General features: G+C 44.1%; 1 pseudogene; it reads left to right on the forward strand.

Moving 5' to 3' along the window:
* Positions 1 to 7,714: 7,714 nt before the first annotated feature.
* LOC148663224 (5S ribosomal RNA) lies at positions 7,715 to 7,833 on the forward strand (annotated as a pseudogene).
* Positions 7,834 to 17,602: the final 9,769 nt, after the last annotated feature.

The following is a 17,602-nucleotide window of genomic DNA, read 5'->3' on the forward strand; positions in this document are numbered from 1 at the left end:
AAAAAAAGCCAATCGATGTGAACGAACGGCGCTTTACAGAGGAGTACTGCCTGACTGGATCGTTGATGAACGACAGAGGCCACTCCGACCTCTTCTCGGTTTTCTTCAATGACTTACTAAGGATCTTCTTCACATTCGCCCATGCAGGGGAAGCCAGTTACACCAAAGCAAACGCAGGAAAGTGCATTTGAAGCAGAGACCAGGAGGGACTTGTTTACACCGAGAGTGGGCGGAGAATGGAACAATGCGCCCAGCCCTGTTGCTGGAGCCGATTCTTGATGAGCTCTTGGGCTCACTAAGAGGCCCCCGCTGGATGCTAATCTTTCTGTTGTTCTTGCAGGTCCTGCGCTGCTTTTGAGCCGACAGAGCTCGTCCTGGTCTGTCGGCACAGCCCAATTGCAAATGATCGGCTCCGCGTACAGAAGGAACGTGCGTTTGGTACAAGAGTGCACGAAGGCACCGGAAATACATTGGGAACAAATGAGCGGTCGCTCAAGACCTCTGTGAAGTACAGGAGCGTGCAAAACGAGGCTGTTTCCACCCGGTCTCGAACCGGGGACCTTTCGCGTGTTAGCCGCTATACTACGGAAACCTGAAGGGACCGCTGCTGGTGTCTCGCTTGCGTTTCGGGCTGAGAAAGGGACGCGTCACTTTAGGCAGGGGGCGCTGGAGAGAGGAACAAAGGGCGCGATGAAACAAAATACCGAAACCCGGGATCTTTAGATCTTCAGTCTAATGCTCTCCCAACTGAGCTATTTCGGCGGTGCGCAAAGCCCACAGCCACCTGCTCCAGCCTTCCTGTGTTGTGGCATGAGCGCACCAAGAGTAGCGGGAGAGTGTTGCAGGAACGTCACTCAGAAGGAAAGCCACCCAGCTGCGCCCTCTGAGCTCTGTCCAGCGCATCTTCCTCGCATTGACTCCTGCCTGCGAAAGGCAGGAAACAATTAGCAAGAACAGAACGACACCCCATGGGTGTCTCATGACCGCACCTTAGGTTGTGACAAGTGCAGGTGTGAGGGGTTGACGGGCTACTTTGGAGCAGAGCTTGGGCGGAGGGGGGGCGGGAAAGCAGACAAAGAGGTGACACCTCAAGGTCTGCACGATCAGAGCTCTCCGCCGCCCCAGGCTTCCGCTCGATAAGCTACTGGACACACCCGCCCCTCCTCACACAGACCGTGGAAAAGCCCCCGAGTGGGAGGGCTCTCTCTTCCTCCCAGGAGCTCTTGGACATGACGCACAGACAGGGCGCGGGGAGCCACAGCCTGCAAACACGGCTCCAGGCAGGACTCCACTCCGCAGGAGCCGCAGAGCAGAGGAGATGAGGGCAGCTTAGCTCCTGTGCAGAGACCTGAGCTGTTGTTGCTGTGGATGCTGTCTTTTCTGCACTCGGGGTAGGACATCAGGAAGCACATTGAAGCGCTGCGACATGCACTGTACAGATCCCGCCACTACTGGGCCCGATTTCCCCGGATCGAAACCGGGCGGAAACAGGCCCGTTTCGTTTGTTGCACGCACACTGTTTAGGGATTCGCCTAGCGCTGTGATCGAACAGACCCACTCACCTCTTAGTGTGGCGGGTCTGCACAGTGCATGTCACAGCGCATCCTGCTTTCACTTCAATGCATGTCCTGATGAACCCTGGTCTCCCGCGTGACAGGTGGGGATACTTGCCACTATACTAACGAGGAAGACATCGCTCTCTGCTTAGTGTGCAAAACACTTACTTGCAGCATTGTGGGTGCTGTGGTTTAAATGCTATTGGTTTGTGAACAGAATACCCCTATCCCAGTACATTGTGCCACATTAAATAAACACACGAGAAAAAGAGATTCAGAACGCAAAGCTGTGTCAGTGTTCTGTGTAAAAAATCGGTTTGAACATCATGGGAGCTGTTTTTAATAAGCTGCTGAGTAAAGAATATTTTAATCTTCTTGCTGTCAGTAGTATTTTGCATATAGTTGACTCTTACCTGAATGAAAACAGGACGTAAAGGAAGGGTTTCAGAATTCAGACAAAGCTTTATTCCCGTGCTTACAGTCTGGGTAATTGGAGACTGCACAGTTATGCTTCCTATGGTCATATACGGGTTTTTCGCATGAAGCCGTATTGAACAGTATTTCTCGCGTTGTTAACTTGTGTATACAGCGGTCCCCCGGGTTCCAGTTAGTGCGTAATTACTCATCGATGAAAAACCGGAGGTTTAAAAAAAGATAATTAGCTCACTGATACTTTGATGTAGAGGCTGTGGAAATATCCACGTCGTGGTCTTTAAAATGCATTTGGTTTGAAGGCGTTCTGTGCTTCCGTTGCGAAGATATGGACAAAAGAATATTCGTGCTTGGTCCAAAAAATGTAATATAAACGAAAAAGTAAAGGCTGAGAAAGCATTCACAATGTATTTTATGCACAAAGCAAGTATTCTCGCGATTCTAAGAGGTTTCGTGTAAACGCTACAGGCGTGCCAAAATCGTTTTCGAACTTCAAGCTAACTTTACCCCGGTCTGGTACCATAGGTCACGTACAGTAGCTTAAAATCCCAGTCATGTTTTTTTTTCTATCTTGTGGTACATAACGTACCATTTCGGACTATCACAAAGGGCTTGATTTCGTTAAATGCATGTATTCATTTCCTTTCTGGAAAACTTGTATTTCAAGAAATTCACACAGCTTGCGAGAAATTAAATTCAATTCTTGATTATCAGTGCAGAAGAAATATTGCCAGCTGGCAAAAAAATATTTTTTTTTAACCGGAAAGTTGTGATGTGAGACACGAACCCACCATTCCGTCTGTGTGGCGCATTCGGTTGTTAACTGAAAAGTCGGTGGTTTGAGTCCACCAAAGGATAGGTTTCTGTTGCGATGTAAACATTGTCTTCGCAAAGGTCGATTGGATTTCTCAGCGAAACCTTTACCATTTTAATATTTGCAGGAAATGCGAGTGCTTAACAGGTGTCAGAATTACCGGGAAATGTCCAGTTACTGTATGCCCAACATCGCAACTCCCCAGAAAACCATATTCACCCAAGAAAAGAGTTGAAGGATCTGATGAGGTTAGTTATGAAAGTTATGAAAGGAAGTTGATGTGGAGCTGTTAGCCGTAAAAACTCCTTAATGTCCTTAATGTCTTTGATGTTGTCATCAGCGATAAACTGCATTCAGCAAAGATAAAAAGAAAATTATCTTTGCTTACTGCCCTGTCTTTCTCACACCTGAAGAAGGCTCCACAGCCGAAACATTGTGATTCTTTTCTTCTCTTTTCAGCAGGAATAGTCCTTTACTTGTTCCTTTGCAGCCTACGCATGCTGACGCAGCTACCCACCCGATATCTAACATTCTATAATCACAACTATGAATGTCCACTTTGGGTATTTTTTCCATGATTATTTATTATTATTATTTATTCTGTCATTGAAGCATATTTTATGTCATACTGAAGTGTCATAATCACTGAAAAAATATTGTTTTCATTTAGAAAGTAAGAAAATGATAAATCACTAGGAATTGCATTTAGCCTATTCTGATCTAGATTTTCTATATACTTTAACATGCCATGTTCACAATGTCACAACTCATAAATGAAACAGTGAAGTGTTGTAATTACAAATGTACATAGTGCCGGGACATTGAGATGTTTTGGTAATGAGGAAGGAGGGACATGCAATGTTCACAGGGTCAAATTTATAAAACGCTACAGTAAAATTTCTTGTATTTCGGGATTATGAGAGCCTGTTACATTGTGTCTCACACCTCAGTGTCAGAATTTTGAGACATTTTTATAACCAGGGGTAGGTTCATAGCAATAAGCAGAAAGTGCGATCATCCTTTGCTCATCCTCGGTTAACCATATATTCTCATATGCCATGTTCTGAATGTCCCATTTAAAACTGCTATATTAAAATTAAGACTTTTTATGATCAGAAGGCAAGGTTGTGGTAAATATGCATAAAGTGCAAGTGAACTTATGTTTTGCCTTTGTCTTGTTATTGTGAGTTTTGAAAATTGGTTTTCGATTTTCTGAAATGTGTTTCACACAAAAATGCAATTTGGATAGTCACTACTTATATATTCCCCTTTACTGAGGATATGTACAGTAATCCATCCCGATTAGTACTTTTAAAAATTACTGTAGAGAGCCATCAGAAAGGGAATGAAAACTTGCATTAAACAAAATCAAGCTGCATGTAATCATCCATAGTGATACATTTTGTAAGACAAGACAGGAAGAAAGACACTGCTGGGATTTGAACGCAGAATCTCCTGTTTAATAGGAAAACACTTTAACCAAATCAGCCAAGATGCTGTCAGAGTATTAACATCATGTCTGCATCAGTGATTACAGCTGACTATCGCTGGAGGACAGTGAAGTCAGCCTGCATAATGAGGGGGAAGAGACTGACCTCTGTGATGCACTATAGAGTTACACTAACCTTCTATCCAACTGTTCTATGCTGCATTCTATCCTAGTGGTAAATATTGGTTTCCGTGCGTGTAATATTCCTTTTTTTGTCAAATATTTTCAAGCACAAATTTTGCTGTTGAAAATAAGCCTTGTGGTTTTCAATGTTGTGATCCTTTTCCCCCAGTGTCACCCAAATTGATACACTGTGCTTTGGCAATTCTTCAGGCGATATTGTTTAGAGGAGCTCAGTTGAATTAGTTTGCGTATATAAAGTATTTCTTTTCCCTTTAATCCTTTAAAACATATGACATTTTCAAAACATTGTATCTTTCTTCCTACTAATTGTAGCGGCAATGCTTGTTAATAAGACAGAATTAAGTGTTGCTGTGCTTTCCCAAATGAGGCCCCATCTCTCTCTTCATCTCTGTGGTGCAGCCACAGAGAAGCTATTCAGGCAGGCTGATTTAAAGATGTTTTCTTTTGATAAGGGACAGCTCCCAAATGGGAATGCATTTAGCTTAGCCTGGCTATCATGATCAATGGGCATCCATTGGCGCCTATCTGTCTAGGGAGTGCCAGATGGACATCTGGACTGCATTCCTAAGTGTCAGGAGTAAGTGACTCATATCTCACCTTGATCAACCAATCAGGGACTGGTAGGGCAGAGTAACCCACGTGGGTCTCTGATGCCCATGAAACTTTCATCCAATAAACGAGCTGAAGTTCCTCCAGGTAAAAACAGGCAACACAAAGCTCCAAGACTATTCTAAAGGGAATTCAAAGGAGAATTCCAGGGCTGTGAGATAATTCCAGGGCGGGACGGCCTAGGAGCAGAAAGGCTCCCAAGGGCAGAACATTCTCGCAGCGCGCCTCCTGACCATCCTGAGACTCAGCCTGGACAACCACGGAACGGCAAGTGTGTCCGAGTGCCAGAACTTTGCTTTGTTCTAAGTGTCGAGAGCGGAGGTAGCCAGAGAGTAACCAAAGGATCCACCCGAGGTTAGCACCAGCAGCAAGCCTCGTGAACAGGTCGGAACTGTGGACAGCTGAATCACTATTCAGAACTATCGCTTCATCAGGAACGAACTGGTCTTCTTCCTGACTTGCTGGGACCCACAGTCATCTTTTCTCCTGTGCACAAACTTCGCTAGTTTCAGCCAAAACTAACTAGCCGGTCTTCAGAGAGCATCAGCAGCGCAACGTCTCAAGCCACACAGCACAGCCATGCACGGAGCCATTGAGCCCGCAAGAGACCTAAATCCCCAGAGATTGGATGAGTACTCCACTTCACTGCATTACTGCTCGATAATTCAATTGTTATCCCAACCAGTTGATATCAATTTAATTCCTAAGAGTTATGTTCTTGTTTTGAGTATCTAATGTAGAAGTTTTAAACAAGTTCAATTACGATTCTAAATGAATGATATACTGAACGTATGTCCTCTTGATATGTGTAACTGTAACTGAATGAATATATATCTTTTGTATTCTGATAACCTTTACGATAAGATCTGTTAAGTTTACATGCATATTCCATATATTGATAAATGTATCCTCGTGTATTAGTACCTGTGTGTGCGTTTTTTGAGTTATATCGCATGGTTGGATTCTAAGACCATTAAAAGAATCAATTTTGTGATTTACTGCCACAATTAATAATTGTCCCAGTAAATGCCCAAACCCCTACAGAACTGGTGCCTCGTGAGAGCACACTACAACAGTGTGTGATCTCCTGTCCCAGCCTGAGGAGCAGACAGCGAGCCTGTCTCTCAATAATAATAATACAGTGTGTCATTTCCTGCCCCAACCAGAGGAACAGACAGTGAGCATGTCTCTCAACAATAATATGAATAAACTGTGTGATCTCCTGTCCCAGCCTGAGGAACAGTCAGCCCGTCTCTCAATAATAATCCTAATAATAATAAGTTTTCCTATCAGTTTTCCTATTCACCACCACACCCCCGTCTCATCCTACTTAAGCACATGTCTTTCCCTACCTCCTTGCTCAGTATTGGTTTCCCTTTCGAGCTTCCTGGTTGCCCTACTCCTTCTTCTACCTAGTGTTCTTCTTGGCTTTCCGTTTACGGTTTTTCCCCTTTTGACTACAGCTTTTCGGATCACGGCTTGGCTTCGTTACTCACGCTCTGTTTTGGATCTCTGGCTACCCCTGGACTATCGGATTGCTCTATTGTCTACGATTTCGGATCACGCTTTGACTTCGGTAACTCGTTCCCTTTTGGATCTCTGGCTTCCCCTGGACTCTCGGCTCGTTCCTTCGACTACGGCTTTCTTTGGATCACGGCTTGGCTTTGTCAGCTCCTGCAAGTGGGTTCTCTCACTGGTTTCGGTTTCTCTTACCGAATCCGTAACATATACGATGTGTGATCTCCTGTCCCAACCTGAGGATCAGACAGGAGTGAGCCAGTCTCTCAATAATAATAATACAGTGTGTGACTTCCTTTCCCAGCCTGAGGAAAAGACAGTGAGCCTGTCTCTCAATAATAATAATACAGTGTGTGTCTTCCTGTCCCAGCCTGAGGAGCAGACAGCGAGCCTGTCTCTCAATAATAATAATACAGTGTGTGACCTCCTGTCCCAGCCTGAGGAGCAGACAGCGAGCCTGTCTCTCAATAATAATAATACAGTGTGTCATTTCCTGTCCCAGCCTGAGGAACAGACAGTGATCCTGTCTCTCAATAATAATAGAACAGTGTGTGATCTCAAGTCCCAGCCAGAGGAACAGACAGTGAGCCTGTATCTCAATAATAATAATAATAATAATAATAATAATAATAATAATAATACAGTGTGTGATCTCCTGTCCCAGCCTGGGGAACACTGAGCCTGTCTCTCAAAACTAATAATACAGTGTGTCATTTCCTGCCCCCGCCAGAGGAATAGACAGTGAGCATGTCTCTCAACAATAATATTAATAAACTATGTGATCTCCTGTCCCAGCATGAGGAACAGACAGTGAGCTTGTCTCTCAATAATAATACAGTGTGTGATCTTCTGTCCCAGTCTGGGGAATAGAAAGTGAGCCTGTCTCTCAGTTATAATAATATAGTATGTGATCCACTGTCCCAGCCTGAGGAACAGACAGGAGTGAGCCCGTCTCTCAATAATAATACAGTGTGTGATCTCTTGTCCCAACCTGAGGAACAGACAGGAGTGAGCCAGTCTCTCAATAATAATAAAGCAGATTATGATCTCCTGTCCCAGCCTGAGGAACAGACAGTGAGCCTGTCTCTCAAAAATAATAATACAGTGTGTGACCTCCTCTCCCAGTCAGGCGAGTCAGGCGCCATGGCTTTCGATTGCAGCCACACCACCCTTAATGTGCCCGATCTTGTCTGATGTCGGAAGCTAAGCATGGTTGGGCCTGGTTAGTACTTGGGTGAGAGACCACCTGGGAATACCAGGTGCTGCAAGCTCTTACTCTCTCAGCCAGCAGAGGTTGCCATTGGTGCCGTAGACTTTGGGAGGAAAATTTGGAGGATGGAAAGTTGATCTATAGCCTCATCTCTAGAGGTGTTTTGTTGCTATGGCATGTGTGTGACCCATATAAAAAAAAACCCGTTTGTAAAACGAATATCGAAGCTGCCTCTAAATCTGCAAATGAAGATGAGTCGATAAACCACTTGTTTTTCGTATAACTATACATATATTCATTTATTACTGATTTCATTCATTGAGCACAGATCCAATAGAGGTACAGCCATTCACTGTTTGACATGTCTGCACTGGTACAGAACCTAGCAATCAGAAAACGGGTGAAACTGCCTTGAGAATTAGCATACAGTACCGAGGCCCCCATGACCAAATAAAGGCTAACCTCGATAATCAGCCTAAATAATGCAGACTACAGCAAAACGACTGACTTTGAAAAGGGAATGAATGTCCGGAAGGAGTAGTGTAACCAGCTTGAAATGCTTCTCCGGACCTCTAACTAAAAGAAACCGGGAACCAGCAGTGGCATCGACTCCTTTCGAACTGGGATCCTATCGCAGCTCGTGGTGTTGTAACTCTTCCGTATCTGATATTGGACCAAGCACATCAGGGGAGAGCGTGAACGCAGTCCCCCACTACCAGAAATTATGCAGTCGAGATTCCCACATTTGGGGAATTCGCAGGGGTCAGCACAGCAATGGCCGAGTCTCGCTCTGGGTGAACCGATTTCGATTTTTAAGAACTTTATTTTCTTTTCACAAAAAAATACAGGACATCACAAATTAGAAAGCTTTACATTAATATACATATTTAAAACAGTATATATGATCACATCTCATTACATTTTGACACAGTACCAGTTACATAGCAACAATATATTTTTTGCTGGTGCAAATCACATTCTTTACTTAAACATGATAATGTTTTTCACAGTTTCTTGAGATATTGACCTATGCTCTCTATTTCCCCCAGATTTTCTGCTTCCTCCCTCCCTTCTCTCCACAGATCTCTGAGGTAATAGTTCTCTCGGGTGATGAACAGGGCCAGGCTACCTGCTGCCTTGACTGGGACCTCGATGCCTTTGAACAGCCCCATGTTCCTCACTCTCCACAGGGCGTCTTTCCCACTGTTCACCACGGCCCAGATCCTGTCAAACTTCCTCCTGACGTGTTTGACGAAAGCAGCGGTCAGGGTAAATTGGGGCGAGAGAGCTTGCAACCAATCTTCAAACTGTGCCCAGAAGGCCTTAGCAAAAAGCAGGACCACAGGAGATGGGTCACAGTCTCCTCCTCGCCGCAGCCCACCCTAACGCAGCGAGGGCTGGGGGTGAGGCCCCTACGGTTCAAGAAAGTTCGTACCTGTAAGCACTGGTGGACGACACTCCAGGCTAAATCTCTGTGAATGTTACACAGAAACTTAGAGGATGTGTGTTTCCACACCTTCCTTGTTTGGGCTGATGTTAAAATGCCCACAGGGGTGTAACGAAATCTTCCAGTTTTTGGACGCTGACATCTCGGAGGGGAATATGGCCAATTGGGCGAGATCTTAGAAAACTTTTAACTGTCCCATAAATTGCGGGGCATGTGTCAGAGAGTGGGACATCCAGCTTGGGTCTGACACCCCACACTCTGAACACCTCCCTACCTACCCAGAGCCTGGAAAAATAAGTCCAGGTACGCACAGCACAGAGGCCAGGAAAATGGACAGCAGCTTCGTAGCAACATCTGGGACAGACTTCCCCCCTGAGGGTAGCGGCCTGTACAGTATTTCCTTTCTGAGTCTTTCCTGCTTCCCACCCCATAGAAATTGAAACATCAATCTCCTCAGCACCGCCGCAACACGGTGTGGGATTGGGAAGGTAGAAGCCAGAAAATTCAAGACAGGCAAGAGCTCAGCTTTGATGACCAGCACCTTCCCTGTCTAGTGAGGTCTCGGTCCTTCCATTGCATCAGTTTTTTGTTTAAGATTGGCAATTTGTTCTGCCAATTTACTGTTCCCATCTCTTCTCCAAAATACACCCCCAGGACCTTAATTCTCTTCTCTTGCAGCCTGAGATCATGTCCTTCTTTTGGCTCCCTCCAGTTCTGATAAAAAATCTCACTCTTAGATTTGTTAATTTTTGCAGAGGAAGCCAAAGAGAAACGATCACAGCACTGCAGAGCTCTGCTAATTGAGGCATTGCCAGAGAGGAGCAGGGTGACATCATCCATGTATAGAGATGTCTTTACCTCTCCTGCCCCACTTCCAGGCACTGGTATCCCATTAATGGCCTGATCCTGGCGCAAGGCACAGGCTAAGGGCTCCATAGCCAAAACGAATAACAAGGGGGGTAATGGGCAGCCCTGCCTCACCCCTGAACAGACTTCAAAGAGGCCTGATCTATTGCCATAAACCATTACTCTGCTGTTGCTACCTGTGTACAGCAGGTTAATCCACTTTCTCATGATGGGGCCAAACTTCATGTGCTCAAGTACCGATGTTAAGTACTGCCGGTTTAGGCGGTCAAAGGCCTTTTCTAGGTCTACACCTAAAATGCACAGAGGGAGGGAGCGATCCTCTGAGTACAGACAGACATCCCTCAACAAGGCCAGGTTGTCGCTCATCAGGCATCCTGCTATCCCACAAGTCTGTTCTTTCCCTACCAGTGAGGCCACTACATTTTGTAGGAGCAGGAAAAGGGCTTTGGACAGGATCTTAGTGTCCATGCCTAACAGGTTGAAGGGTCTCCAGTTCTTTATGTCATTCTTTGCTCCTTTCTTAAACAAGAGAGAGATAGTGCCTTCTCTTAAGGAGTCAGGCAGCAATTCTGTCTTATAGCTTTCCTCGAATAGGAGCAGTAGCGGATCCTGAAGCAGATCCCAAAAGGTGCAGTAAAAGTCTTTAGGGAGCCCGTCAGCACCCGGAGTTTTCCCCTTTTGTAAGCTCTCCATAGCCTGTCTCAGCATTTCTACTGTCAAATTCCTCTCAAGTACTTCCTTATCTTCTTCACTCAAAACGTTTTCTAACTTTGATTTAAAAAAATGAATTTCTTCATCCTTTACCTCTGTAGAGCTGTACAGTCTTGAGTAGAAGGCCTCGGTGCAGGAGAGGATAGCACTCGGCTCTGTTCTCTCTCGTCCCTCCTCATCAACTACACTTTCCATGACAGACTTGGAGCCTACCACTTTCCTGAAAAAGAAGCGAGTACACTTCTCATTTTCTTCCAAGAACTGCACTCTGCTTCTTAACAGCACTCCTCGACTACTTTCTTTCGCTATGCTCCGGATGTCCTTTTTTAAGAGGGTGATATCCTCGAGCACATCGAAGCCACTGTGCAGCATCGTGTAGAGACGCTGCAGCTGCCTCTGTTTCCTGGCTAGCACTCCTCTCCGTCTGGCAGCAGCCTTCCTTCCCTCAGCCATGAAAAAGGCCTTTGTCCTCACCTTCACCTCCTCCCACCACTCTCCTACTGACCCATACAGACACTGCAAGGACAGCCACTGTGATAGTTTCTCCTTGTAGCGGGATACTACCCCCTCGTTCTCTAGCAGCTTTGTGTTGAGTTTCCAGAGGCCTGGGCCAAAGACAGTCCCGCCCTTGAGTTCCACTCTACACCCTAAAGTAGGCTGGGCAAACGATTTTTAAAATTTTTAAAAAAGAAATAAAAAACGAGATATAATGATGTGTTCCTGCTCAACTTAGACATTGCACGACTTTAAAACCTATAAAAATGGGTTTCGAGAGTTAAAAACCACTTTTTATGCGCGAAAAATGGGTGATTTTTCTTCCTCGTGATCAGCTCAGAATCTCTGTGTACGCTGTAAGGTTTTTACTTCTTAATTAAACGTTTAAAATTCACGAATTTCATAAAGACAACACACGTTTCGAAGAGAAAAAATCCCATTCTTTTCTCTTCCTGTTGTGTGAAACTCATCAGCAGGTCTTTTTTTCCCAATCAGAGGCTCTGAAAATAGCGTACCGCCCACTGCGCTCCGTCAGAGAGGGGCGCGGCACAGAGAGAGGGAGGAGGCGCGGAGCTCAGCAGCACAGAACGAACGTTCTACTGCCTGGAGCGCTTATGGCAGCGATCGCGTCTGCATTTATAACTTAGTTTTTAAAATTAATCAAGCAATATGAAGCATCTCTTTTTACTTTTAAGTAACTTAATTATCAAGCACAGCTTTCTCACCACCTAGACTACTTTTTGATACCATCCTTAGACAAAGCAGAAACTTCTTGTTCTGTCTAATGACATTACAATTGGAAAGATTACAGATTACATTCGTCTTTATTTTTGTTATGTTATACATTTTAGAAACGTTTCATCCATACAAACACCACAAAACTATTCTCGATTGTATTTCTGAATGGTATGTTACACTTAGTTCACTGTTTTAATTACACCTAATTAAGAAAGTTAGGTGTTAGCATAAACTATTAGCAATCAATATTAAATTTAGCACTGTAATAAGTTGTTGCACTTTCCCCCGCATCTTGTAAAAATATATTTTCATTGTTCAAATATACATTAAATCTGACTAATAAGTCATATATCATATAATAAGTTAAATACAAAACTGAAGAAGAAATAGGGTTAAATATAATTCAAAATATTTTGCTAACAATGTTAACTGTTTATAAATTATAAATTGTATTAACTAAAGAGTAGGATGGCACAGTTGTTAGTATGCTTTTTGTTTTGTTTCTTTTTCATAAATACAACAGTAGTACTTGATGTCTCAGCGCCTTTCAAAATTAAATTATGCATGCAAACCTGTGAACTAGAAAGATAACTAAGATATCCATCCATTTATAATGGTGGCAAAGTGGTTAGCATTGCTATCTTGGAGCACTGGGGTCCTAGATTCAATTCCTCCCATCCTGTGTGTGTGGGGTTTGCATGTTCTCTCTGGGTTACATGGTTTTTCTCCATATGTGTGATATGACTCCCTCTCGCACTCCAAAACATACTGGTAAGTTAATTGGTTTATGGGAAAACTGGCCCTGGTGTGTGTGTGTTTGTGTCTGTCTGTCCTGTGATGGACTGGCGCTATGTCCAGGGTGTATTCTGCCTTGTGTCCGTTGCTTACTGGGATAGGCTCCAAATCCTCTGTACTGGATAAAGAGATTAGAAATAGATGGAACTATACACAGTGTTAGAAACCCACTATGAAATGGCAGCATCTCACTGAGAATAAAATATTTTATAGTGCTGGCCTTTCACCTCTCATGCACATCAGTATCCATACCTAGTTATTTAAACAAATTACCTCTAATTAAAAACATCTTAATATGCTGGCTCTGTGGATCCGCATCAGCTATGTTTGCCCATTCCTTCAATTCATGTGCATCCAACACACAGTTCAATACTAGTAACTGCACAAAATCTAAAATACAATCCTCATTTCAGTATCTATGTAAACATACAGTCTGTTAACTTCATCCTCTTCATCAAAAGTATGCCTAACCCCATTAGGAAGTGTTCTTGTTATCAGTGTATTCCTTAGCTTTCCCCAAATTATCTTCTTCTTACCAACATCTCTAGTCTTTTATCCTGCAATAACTCAGCCAACACTTAAATCCCCAAAAGCTGCTTGTGTTAATTTCTTTAAATCACAAATATCATGTGTAAATACTGGCCATTTAATACTCTGCATTGTGGGATAATAGTTTATTTTAAAGGGAACTAGAGAAATTAAGAAAGGCTTTTTTTCCTAGAATTAATAAATGCACATCCTGTTCACTGGGGAAATTAAATCCACACTGAGTAATCTTCAATATGTTCAGAATATGACAGCAAGAATCCTATCAGGGATGCATTACACCTGTTTTCAAGTCCTTGCACTGGTTACCTATCAGGTTTCGAGTCAACTTCAAATTCCTCATCCTCATTCTGTACCTACAGTATATGGCTTATTATCTGTCTACTCCCCCACCTTTGTCCTTTTGACTCTGGTCTTCTAGCTGTCCTCAAGAACATCTACATTCTGTGGGTGACAGGGTCTTCTCTAGCTGCACCCCAGAGCTCTCAATTTGTATTCCCAGTGATATCAGTCACGTACCCTGAGTGCATTTAAATCTAACCTCAGAACCTTTCTTTTCAGAAGACTTAGTGTCTGTATCTGCTTCATTTTCTAATTTTGGTAGCACCTCTAACTGCTTGTCTTTCTTATATGTATTTACTTTGTAATCTGAGGTCCTTTTATCTGTTTTTACATCTACTGTATTGCTTTGAGATGCCACCTTTAATGGTAATATATAAAATAAAGTTTTTTTATTATTGTTATAGGGAAACATGATCAGATTTTCCCTGGTTCAGAAAAAAAGATCTAAAGTATACTAGTTTGTCACTCTTCTCATTCCCTTTGCTAAATGACTTTTCATACTAATCTGATCAATCTAACTGCCAGTTTTCTGTGCTTTCTCTATCCTGCTAGATTTGCAATTATTCTGAAAATTTTCATCTTGAAATAACTCAATTCTTAGCTCAACCTGACAGTTCATCCTGCTACCAACATTAAATAAAACGAATCTTAAGATTTCTATATTTATGTCTTTATTTAGTGGTTTCATTAGTGACAAAGGCTAAACTTTCTTGGAAAAATGTCTTTTATGTGTTGCGGAAAAAACTGACTTGCTTTAACAAAATATGTTTACAAGTCCTTTCACCTGGCAGTTTACCTAAATGCCCAACTATCTGAGAAGCCCTCCATGAAACCATAGTTGCTATTAATTTATTTAGGGCTCACTGACAGAATTGCTGTTTTTTATGCATGCTAATTTCTGATTCCTCTGTTTCATGTTTATAGATAAGACTATTGATCGCGAAGGGAAATTGATGTACATGTTTACATGTTCTTTTGTAACATACACCTTTTTGTGATTTTTCTGTATATCTAAGCAAGTGTTCCTGCATCCCTCTTCTGTACTATAGGCATGGCTTTTATTCTGTTTGCTCCATTTCTAAAACGTTTTGCTCATGTGCATTTTTGTATTTTTTTACACCTCTAGCACTTTCACGTCCTGAATTTTCATTTGCCTTAATTTGTAGAATGAATTTGAGTTTTAGCCTTAAAAATCTTAAGTTTTCACTATCTTTTGTTTCTTGTCCTACAACTGTTATTATTGATCACCATGACTTCATTCAGCCTTTCCTGAACGTCTATGACAGGCAGAGAGAGTGCTGTTTCTGGTGCGATCTTTTGCAGCTGACATTTCACTGTTTTAAACGAACAAGAAATTAGATTGATCATAAATCACTTATTCTCTATAAATACAGCGTAATTGCCCTCCGAAAATCCTCTTTTTCTTGTTCGTTTTAGAGACCTTGATCGAAACTGATTTTAGATGTCAGAAAGGATTTATTTTCTCTGTATTTCCTACATTGCTTTGTCGAGATTTTAACTTTATATTTAGGCTCAGATTTCAACTATAAATCGTACACTAATTAAAAGCAGTAAATACTGATGTTTTGCTCCCTCTTACCACAAAAATATATATGTTTTGTAGCTGGGATGAACGTTATTTCGTATGCGTAGCTACTGCGATTTGGACACGAAGCGGTTAAAGATGGCGGCAAATCAGGCACCCAAAGAGGGGGGGGGGGCGTCTTCTCGCCTCCATAACTAAAATGCCAAATAGGAGTGGCTTAAGCGACATACGCAGTCGTGTAACTGACAGTTTGAGGTAGCCTATCGTGTAAATTTCGCTTTGTTGCTGATAGGTTAAGCTTTCGAAACTCTGCCCCAAAGTCACGTGACTGATTTTTCGCCCTGTTTCGTTGGTTAAACGCAATGATCACAAGCACCACCATGGTTACTGGGATGTGTAGTTTTTAATTCCGTTTGAATTATAACTGTACGTACTGTCTTCATATTTGGCCAGGGCTTTAAAGAGAAGGCGCGCCAAAAAATTTCGGTGCCGTCGTCTCCGTTTTAAAGGTACCCCGTGCTGGAAGAATTTGACCTCGGAACGTTTGCCCAGCGTACCTAAAGCCTGATGATCTGAGAAGAAGACAGGCTGAAGAGTGACCCCAACAACTTTCACTCTCTCTCTGAGACAAAGCAATAGTCAATTCTGGAGCTGCTATTCCTCCCTGACCATGTATATCCTGCTGTTGTGGGATATATACATCTATATGTGTCTGAGAGTTTAAAGTCTTGAACTAAGTTTTGCAGGGCCAGTGAGCTGGAATCCAATTTTATTGGCCTTTTGGCTAAGATCAAGTTCAAGTGGCATGCCCGCAGTTCTTGTCTTTCCAAAGTTCTAGAAGGCGATCGAAGATCCTGAAGAGCGCTTGAGCTGGTATCGCCCTAGCTTGAGCCCAGGGGGTTAAGGCCAAGCAGCAGCTGAGCTGGGAGGGATCCGGCAGCAATGTTCTCCCTCTCTCTCTCTCCTCCTGCGCCTGCACCTAGCTGGGCTTTGCCCACAAGGACAAAGGCCAGGGCTCCCTCACTGCTCCTTTAGCAGCTAAACCCTCCTCTCCACAGGACCTTGCTCTCTCTCTTTCTCTCCTTTTTTCTTTTTTCTCCTTTCCAGATGGCAGACAAGAAGACACTGATCCGGTTCCACTGGACCAAGAAAACAGAGACGATGCTAACTGCGAAATCCATTTTCATTACCTTCCTAAGAGGGATCCTGCAGTTGGTGGCCGGAGATCTCTACTGCCTGCAAGACAACAAGGCAGAGAGATACATGGAGGCCTACATGGCCACGGACGCCTCATATGAAAAGGCAACGAAAATGATCAAATGAAAAAGGTAAGCACCCCGGTTTCTCTGATTTCAGGCCGGAGCCTATGAGGAAGACAAACCAGAGGACCATTAAAAGTCCTCACATACAACCCCTACGTACCAATGGAACTGGTAACAGCGTACCTAGGGAGGTATGTAACTGTGGTGGACAAACCGACGGAGATCAGGGACAGTTGTGGCGTCTGGTACAGCAAACACCTGTACCGAGTCCTCCTGAAAGAGGACCTAGAGGGCGTAGACGGTTTCCAGCACCCCCCGGCCCACTTCAACATCGGAGCCGACAGGGGGTAGCTTTACTACCCCAGGATGCCGGATTTCTGCAAGAAGTGCAGACAGTCCAGCCACAAAGAGAACACGTGTGACATCGTCAGATGTCACAACTGTAACAAAGAGGGGCACCTGGCAAAAACCTGCCGGGCAGCCAAAAAGTGCGATGGATGCGGCGCCGAGGGACACCTCCTTCACTAATGCAAGGTAAGCAAACCTTCCTTTGCGCAGGTGGTGGAAGCCGACCGGCAGAAACCGGTCTCAAGACAAAGGGAGAGAGGTGAGAACAAAGAACCCGCACCTCCCCCGCAGAGAACCGAAATTGCCAAGGCCACACCCCCAGCCGCACCAGTGCCTCAAGATGGCCGCCAGGACAACGGACAAAATGGCTGACCGGAGGAAGGGCCCTGGATAACTCCCAGCAAGAAGGGAAAGAGGATCCACCTTCGGAAGGACAAAAGAAAAGAGTGGTAAGGGAGAACTGTTTCCTCCTCCTAGAGGAAACGGAACTTTCTTCCCCCGAGGCCCAGGAACAACCGGAGGAGGCAGCCCAGGAAATGGAAACCCTCCCCCCCCAGGGCCCACGGACAACAGGAGGAGGCAGCCCAGGAAGAGGTTACCCCCTCCCCCGAGGCCCAGGGACAACAGGAAGAGGCAGCCCAGGAAGAGGTTACCCCCTCCCCCGAGGCCCAGGGACAACAGGAAGAGGCAGCCCAGGAAGTCGGAACCCCCTCCCCTGAGGCCCAGGAACAAC

The sequence above is a fragment of the Lepisosteus platostomus genome, chromosome 5, assembly GCF_059453375.1.
Source record: "Lepisosteus platostomus isolate fLepPlt1 chromosome 5, fLepPlt1.hap1, whole genome shotgun sequence".
Lineage (NCBI taxonomy): Eukaryota > Metazoa > Chordata > Actinopteri > Semionotiformes > Lepisosteidae > Lepisosteus > Lepisosteus platostomus.